This window comes from Dryobates pubescens, chromosome 2 (genome assembly GCF_014839835.1).
Source record: "Dryobates pubescens isolate bDryPub1 chromosome 2, bDryPub1.pri, whole genome shotgun sequence".
Classification (NCBI taxonomy): domain Eukaryota; kingdom Metazoa; phylum Chordata; class Aves; order Piciformes; family Picidae; genus Dryobates; species Dryobates pubescens.
The window spans coordinates 33,846,682-33,853,702 of NC_071613.1; the positions used below are offsets into that span (position 1 = coordinate 33,846,682).

At 39.3% G+C, this 7,021-nt stretch overlaps 1 long non-coding RNA gene across 1 annotated transcript in view; it reads left to right on the plus strand.

Annotated features, from left to right (window-relative positions):
- The window catches only part of LOC128898704 (uncharacterized), a 43,264-nt gene that overhangs the window by 21,172 nt on the left and 15,071 nt on the right, over positions 1 to 7,021 (plus strand). The window lies entirely within an intron of this gene.

A 7,021-nucleotide genomic window follows, 5' to 3' on the forward strand; every position in this document is an offset into this window, starting at 1 on the left:
GCGCCTGCTGGATGTCTCAGCACCAGTTTCTCAAGTGTGTGTGTGTGCTTTGCTTTTCCCCGGGAAGTTTTCAGAATCTTGCCGAGAGTTTCTTGCTCTCGCATTCAGAACTGCGCCGGAGAAAAGCCGGTTCGGTGTCACCGGGCCCCTGCTGGGGGACGGCCCCACAGCTCTGCCCGCGCCCCGGGCACGGCGGGGAGGGAGCGGGTTCTTGCGGGTTTAGTGCACGTGGTTGTAGTGAAGCTCGGCGAGTAGGCGAGTGAGGACAAGGACGGGCGATAGGAATTTATAGACCTGCCGTAAAGATGAACTGTTAATAGCCATAAACACGGCCCGATAAAGCAGGAATGCGGCTGTGAGAGAGGCAGACGACGCAGAGAAAAATGCAGTGCAAGGGCACGCTTAAAGACACTGATGGACTGTACTTAGGCAGGTTTCTGTCAGGAATGGGACATCTGTATTGCAGGAGGTATTTCAGAGAGCACACTTAGTAACTTCTACCTGTATCTCTCCTTGTTTCCCATTCATCTACCTCTTCCTGCCCCACTTGATATATCTGTCAGATTGCTTAGCACAGCTACAATATCTGAGGGAATCGCATGTTTACATCGGGATGGGAATGTTACACCTTATACCTGACTCTTGATGGATGAATTATTAATTTGATAGTCTGCCTGGAACATAAACTCTCACTGGCATAAAAATGAAAGTAGTCTGTACAGGGCTTTCAAGTCTGTTGGATCAAGGAATATCTGCTTTCATTAACCATTACTGTGGATACATGCCACAGCAGTGTGACATCTTTCACAGAGCCTCCATCTCCTAGAGCATGTTCATGTTTTTCCAGTGCAGCACCAACTGTGTCAGTGTGGTGTTCCCTCGTAGTTCTGTCAGGACATCACCTAATATGCAAGTCTTTCTTTGGGTTGCTGTTATTACCTGAAATAGGATTAGGACTTCAGACCTGGAAGAACCTATGAAGTAGATTGCTAGAATAAGACCTATAACAGAAACAAAGATTCACAGGTTATTTTGAGAAGGCAGCAATGGTCTCCTGCCTCTATTGTACCTGCATTACCTGGCTACTTGGCAGCTTCTGTCATTATTGCTATACCATTCATACATTTTGTTGGCAGAAGCCCAGATATAAATGTACATGAATGTTTATCTAAGCATCACATCATGTCACCGTAGACCATTATTTTGTGGTCAAACACTGGAACAGGCTTCCTAGAGATGTGGTTGATGCCCCAAGAAATAGCTGAGTCTAGTCTAGTCTAGTTCAGCCTAGTTCAGTCTATCCTATTTTCCACGGCCCAGTTAGAGCTGTAGTTAGAATGAGGTTACAGTTTCTTTTACCAGCTACAACTTTATCTCTGTTTTAGTATGCTGGACAAGTCACTGAAGATCCAAGTCTTAGAACGGGACATTCCAAACAAGTTACAGTGTCCCTCAAAGTATTTGAATGAGTTTTTCAGAAGCCTGCTGGCTGTTCATCTTGTAAACAAATAAAACTGCTGAGATAGCCCAGCTAGATTTGTCCTGGCAGCTAATTTAACTGGCTCTCGTTGAAACTTTAGAAATACCTCCTCAGAAGTTAACTTATCAGGAGTAATACTGACAAATGAGTCTAAGTAATTAGTGTTTGAATGGCACTAACAAATCAGAATGATCTTTTTACTCTTGTTGGCACTGAATTCCATCTGTGAGAAGCGGAACAATTTGAGACGGAATAAGGTAGATAGTGCAGCTTTTCTCCAAAATTCTGTACTGGTTATAGGCCAGTCCTTATCTGTGCAATGAAATTGTTTATTGTACTTCAATCCATAGACATTTTGCTTCTGTGAGTTGTAAAATATTTTTATAATAAAATATTTCATAACAATTTTTTAAAATCTTGGATGTGTGGTGCAGAAGTTAGAACTGCCAAAGGGAGGTTATAAAATTGTGTTGCTTGCACTTTTTATTCAGCTTGTGATTTCTCATTCTCTTCCCCATTGTTCAGCAGCTTTGTCAGTGACTATGTACTCAATGACAAAAGACAGGATGTGTGCTCTCTTTATGCCCAATGCAAGCCTTATCAAGAGAAGACAGTCCTTCCTATCTTTTCAGTCCTTAGGCACTGAACGGGAAATTCCTCCTACATTTATCAAAGACAAGGGGCAGCACTTCTGGGCCCCCATTTTTGTTTCTCCACCCAGATAGCTGATCATTGAGGTATCACAGTGAAGTGGGGAAAAAATACAAATAAAAATAAAAATCTGACTCTTTTTTGAAATAGAAAATGCTGGGGGTATGCTGCTTTGGTCCACAAAATAGTTCAGTTATAAAATAGTACAGTTATAAAATCAAGTCAGGTTCTGGGCAGTAGAAAGAAGGGGCAGTGGCATTATGAAAGGGTAAAATAGTAAGAGTGTGGTGTCAACAGTTGGGAGTTTCCTAGATCTCTGCCCTAGAGGATGGAAATGTGCTGCAACCAAGCTGCAAATTGCATGTTAGAGGCAGCACATATACATAACCAAAGTTGAAGCTAACTGCATATTCAGAAGTTAGTCAAGATGCTAATATATGAATCTGAATGTGGACCTTCGAAGTAGACATATTAGAGAGTAGTTTTCCCATCTGGCTGCTGATAAGCAGGTGTTACAGGAGACTGGCTGATGAGCCTGCAGTCCTATGGATCATGTTGGAGTGCATTGTTTCTCCTCCAGCATCTCTATTAATAAAGTCAGAGCTCTTGATCACTTTGAGGAGTAATTCCAGTGAATTTTAGTTTTCCCTTCTGTGATTACTTTGTCTCTTTCTGAGAAGAATGTGTACTAAACTCTTCCCTAAATATATAATACTTACAAGAACACAATATTCCTTCCCCATTCAAGCAGGAACAAGGCATTTGTACTCCCAGTTTACTAAATAAGTTGTTAAACTGTATCAACCAAAGCAGTTCTTTACAATTGTACCATTCTAACTCTTCACTCTGCTAGGATACCTAATTACTTTTTTTTTTTTAATTTAAAAAATCCCCAGCCTCCTCTTTTTTTGCAGTTAATTTAATCTTTTATAATCCAAAGCAAGCCATTTGACTACTTCAAGTTTATTTAATCTATAAATACTAGAATGTGTTGACAGAATACACAGAATATATAGAATAAACCAGGTTGGAAGAGACCTTCAAGATCATCGTGTCCAACCCATCAACCAATCCAACACCACCTAAACAACTAACCCATGGCACCCAGCACCCCATCAAGTCTTCTCCTGAAAACCTCCAGTGATGGCGACTCCACCACCTCCCCAGGCAGCCCATTCCAATGGGCAATCACTCTCTCTGTATAGAACTTTTTCCTAACATCCAACCTGAACCTCCCCTGGTGCAGCCTGAGACTGTGAATATTCCTTTTGAGCTCCTGAAGGTTATCTTGGTCATTGTTTTGTAACTTCAGTGGAGCAGAAAGAATACTGAAGTTATAGTTGCATAAATGCCAAGTCTAGCAACCAGAAAGCTTCAAGTGGTCCTCTCTGAAAATCTAAGATTGCGAAATAGCTGCAAAACAAAGATGTTCCATTAACTGTCTCTGACATTAATTTTAAATACTGGAATACTTGTTTCCTTCCTTTAGTCTTCATAACCTATTCCATCTTCTTATCAGCAGAGACACCTGGAACTCATGCTGATACACCGAAAGTTCTCCTAAGTACGAATAGGACTAGTTGACAATGACTGTACTATTCATTAATTCTTCGGAAGTAATGTTTTTGCAGGAAGTATCTGAATCCTCTGTTTTAGCAGGGTCTAATTAATTTCTGCCATTTCATGGAGATAAATATAATGTTCAGATATGCCATCCAATTGTTATTAGTGAGGTACTGCTGTGTGCATATCAGATCAATTCACACACCTTCCAGAAGAAAAAAGCTCTTTAAAAGTTTTGTACTGGTTACTGTGGCAGTAAGTGGCAGTTATAAAAGAACTCAGTTGATGTTCTATAAATTCTTCTGTGGTTCAGCCTTAGAAACCACATTTGGACTACTTCTTCCCTTTTTTTTTTGCTCCTGTCCTTTAGATTTTGTCTATTCTGGCAACAGCAGAAAGTTTGTATCAAACAACCTTAGGTGAAACCCAGTATGAATTCACTCGTCCACGACCTCTCTACTCACTGGACAAATATTTTCCTTTTTGCAGGCAGAATGCCCAGAGACTTTGCCTGAAGCATCTAGGAGCAGTTCCTCACAACTATTCTTTAAGAAAACACCCAGTCTACATGGGTCCCTCATGGGTGTTGGTATTCCTAATACCAATGTTTATCATAACTGGGAAGCAAATTAATTTGCTCATTAGCTGTTCCATCACGTGGGATAGCTGTCACAGTTCCATAAGGAAAAAAAATGTTTCTTGCTGCTAAGTTTTTGGCAGTCTTCAGTTACTGTTAAGTAATAGAAATGGTATTTTTCTCAATAACAAGGGGAAAATAAAAGACAAATGAGAAAATGAAAAAAGAATCTGTCCTGTTTAAGTAATGGGACATAGCCAAGGGGAAAAAAAAAAAGACTAAAGAAACATTTCTCCACACTGAAAGCGCAGAAAGTTTAGCAGAAGTTATCTAACTGGGAATGTTGGCAGAAGTGGCTAAATCCCTTCTATCCTATATTTGAAATACAGATTTGAGGATCTTTATTCATTTTAACAGTTCATACACACACACACACACACACATATTTACTTTTTAATCTATATAGGTATAGACTTGTATTTTACCTTGGGCATCTAGTGCTAGTGAAAATAATGGAAGCCTGAGCTTTTCATCCCTGATCTTTTAAAGTATGCACTTGGTCCAGTTACTTGACACTGCATTTGATTTAATTACTTGAGGTTTTATCTGCAGACTCTGGAAGCCATGGTGTGAGCAGTAAGCACCTCCTCAAATACACAGGAAGGAACTCAGAATTTCACACTAACAGTTCCTTGGTATGATTTTTGTAAAACAGAAAACTATCAGTAAATTAATTTCCTGATCATCAAGCAGTCAACCCCTACCTGTGGAAAGCAGAGGCTATCTTTGTCTTCTGTATTTTATTAATTTCTGAATTTACAAATGTGAAATAAACTACATTTGAAGAAGTTACTTCTGTTTTTTTCAAAGCAATTCTGTTTTTCTTGTACTAATGTCACAGTTTGGTGCTTGCAGTGATAATTATGCTGGGCATGTGCACAAGAATATTTTTTCCTCTGTAATGGAAACCATATGAATATCCTCATAATTTCTCCACTTTACAAATACTGTTATTCTTTAGTTTACAGAATTATTCACTTTTTGTAAGAGATTTTCAAGTACCTAATTTGCATTATAAAAAAGAGTAAGTGCTCTAGAATCATCACATGTGGACATCAAACTGTAGGTGAACAGACCAGATCTAATGAATTTATTCAAATTTCATATAAATTTGATACTGCACAATAGTACAGCCCTGCCAGCAGCAGTTACCAAAAAAACACTTACATATAAAATCTCCTGGCAAAGTAGAGTACTGTGTTTTTCTGGTGGATGGGTTTTGTTTCAAAATTGAACTTGAAATCAAAGCTATTGATTCAGATGAGCTGCCACCAAGCATGTCACTTCTGCTTGGTTCAGATAAAGGGTTATTTTAAAAAATGTAAAAATCCTACTGGTTTGTGGTCAGACTTTCTTCCTGTTCAAACAGCAGCTTACTTGTAGAATTTTCTGTGGCTCTGCCTAAGTACAGAAGGCTACATCACTGTTCACAGCTGGAAAAGCACAACCCATAAGCATGTAGTGACTATGCTTCTCTGGTAGATCCTAGCCTGTTCATAATTAGGGTTGGGAATATACTCATAGAAGTGTTCAGGGCTAGTTATTCTGGATTTGCCATGCCTAAATAGCTTTCTTTCAAGGTGTTTTAAATTAAACAGAAACCTCTCTCCTGTTTCTGAATGAAAATGTCCATGTGTGACCTTCCATGGAACATCTGCCATTATTTGCAGTGCAGTAACATTTAAAGTGACAGAACTTCTTACATGATGCCCATAATCATCTTCATCAAAGTCAGGGCTGCCTTTGTCATTACAAATTGCTGCATTTTTCAAGATGGATACTGATATACAATTGTTGATTTAGCAGAGTATCACTGCAAAACTCTGCAGTAACCTAAAACCAGTCACTGGAAAGCATAGCAAACTCTTGATGAGCAGTCCTTACACTATTTAATAAACAATGAAGTTTAAATGTCTTGCTCTAGGAGTAACTGCTTTAATAATGCAAACAAAAATGAGCATAAAATACAAGTATCTGCTAAAGAGCTGGAGCTTTTGCCTAAGAGGATAAACTCATGTTGGCTCTCATCCTCATATCATACTTACATAGTTACTTACATAGCAGCAGATAATGGACAGGTGCCCTTTCCTGGATATTAAGTGAAAAGGGAAGTGATGGTAGAAGTAGAGTGCTGCTGCTGCTGCTCATTTCTACTGTTGTTTCATTACCATCTTAGAGCTGTGTTTTCTCTTTCCGCAGTTGTATTTCTCTTTTGCATTACACTTTAACCAAAAACTCACAATACATAATTTTGTAGTTTTATAACTCATCACTATTGCATCACCTAGAATGATCCATGCTTCCTGAGTATGGTGGGTTGAAGTTTTCTCCCCCAGCATTAACTTTGCCATGCCAACTCAGTTAGAAGCAAATGAAGCTGTATTTACAAGCAAAATCTACATTCTACAATGGAATGCAATTACTATGTACAAAATATACAGTATTTACAATACTATACAGATATTTACAATTAGAAAACAACACAAAACTCCCCCTGGTCAAAAGACAGGGAAAGCCATTCCACTGCCCCCCCACCCCCTGTCCCAAGAGAGAGGGGAGCGGAGAGAGAAGCAGTGGGTTAGACTTAGCCAAAGCCAACTGATAAGCAGGTCACCTCTCCCGAGCAAAGCAAAACAGCTGAGATCAGAAGAGAAATGGGAAAAATTGTTACGGTACAGCTCCTCTTATTC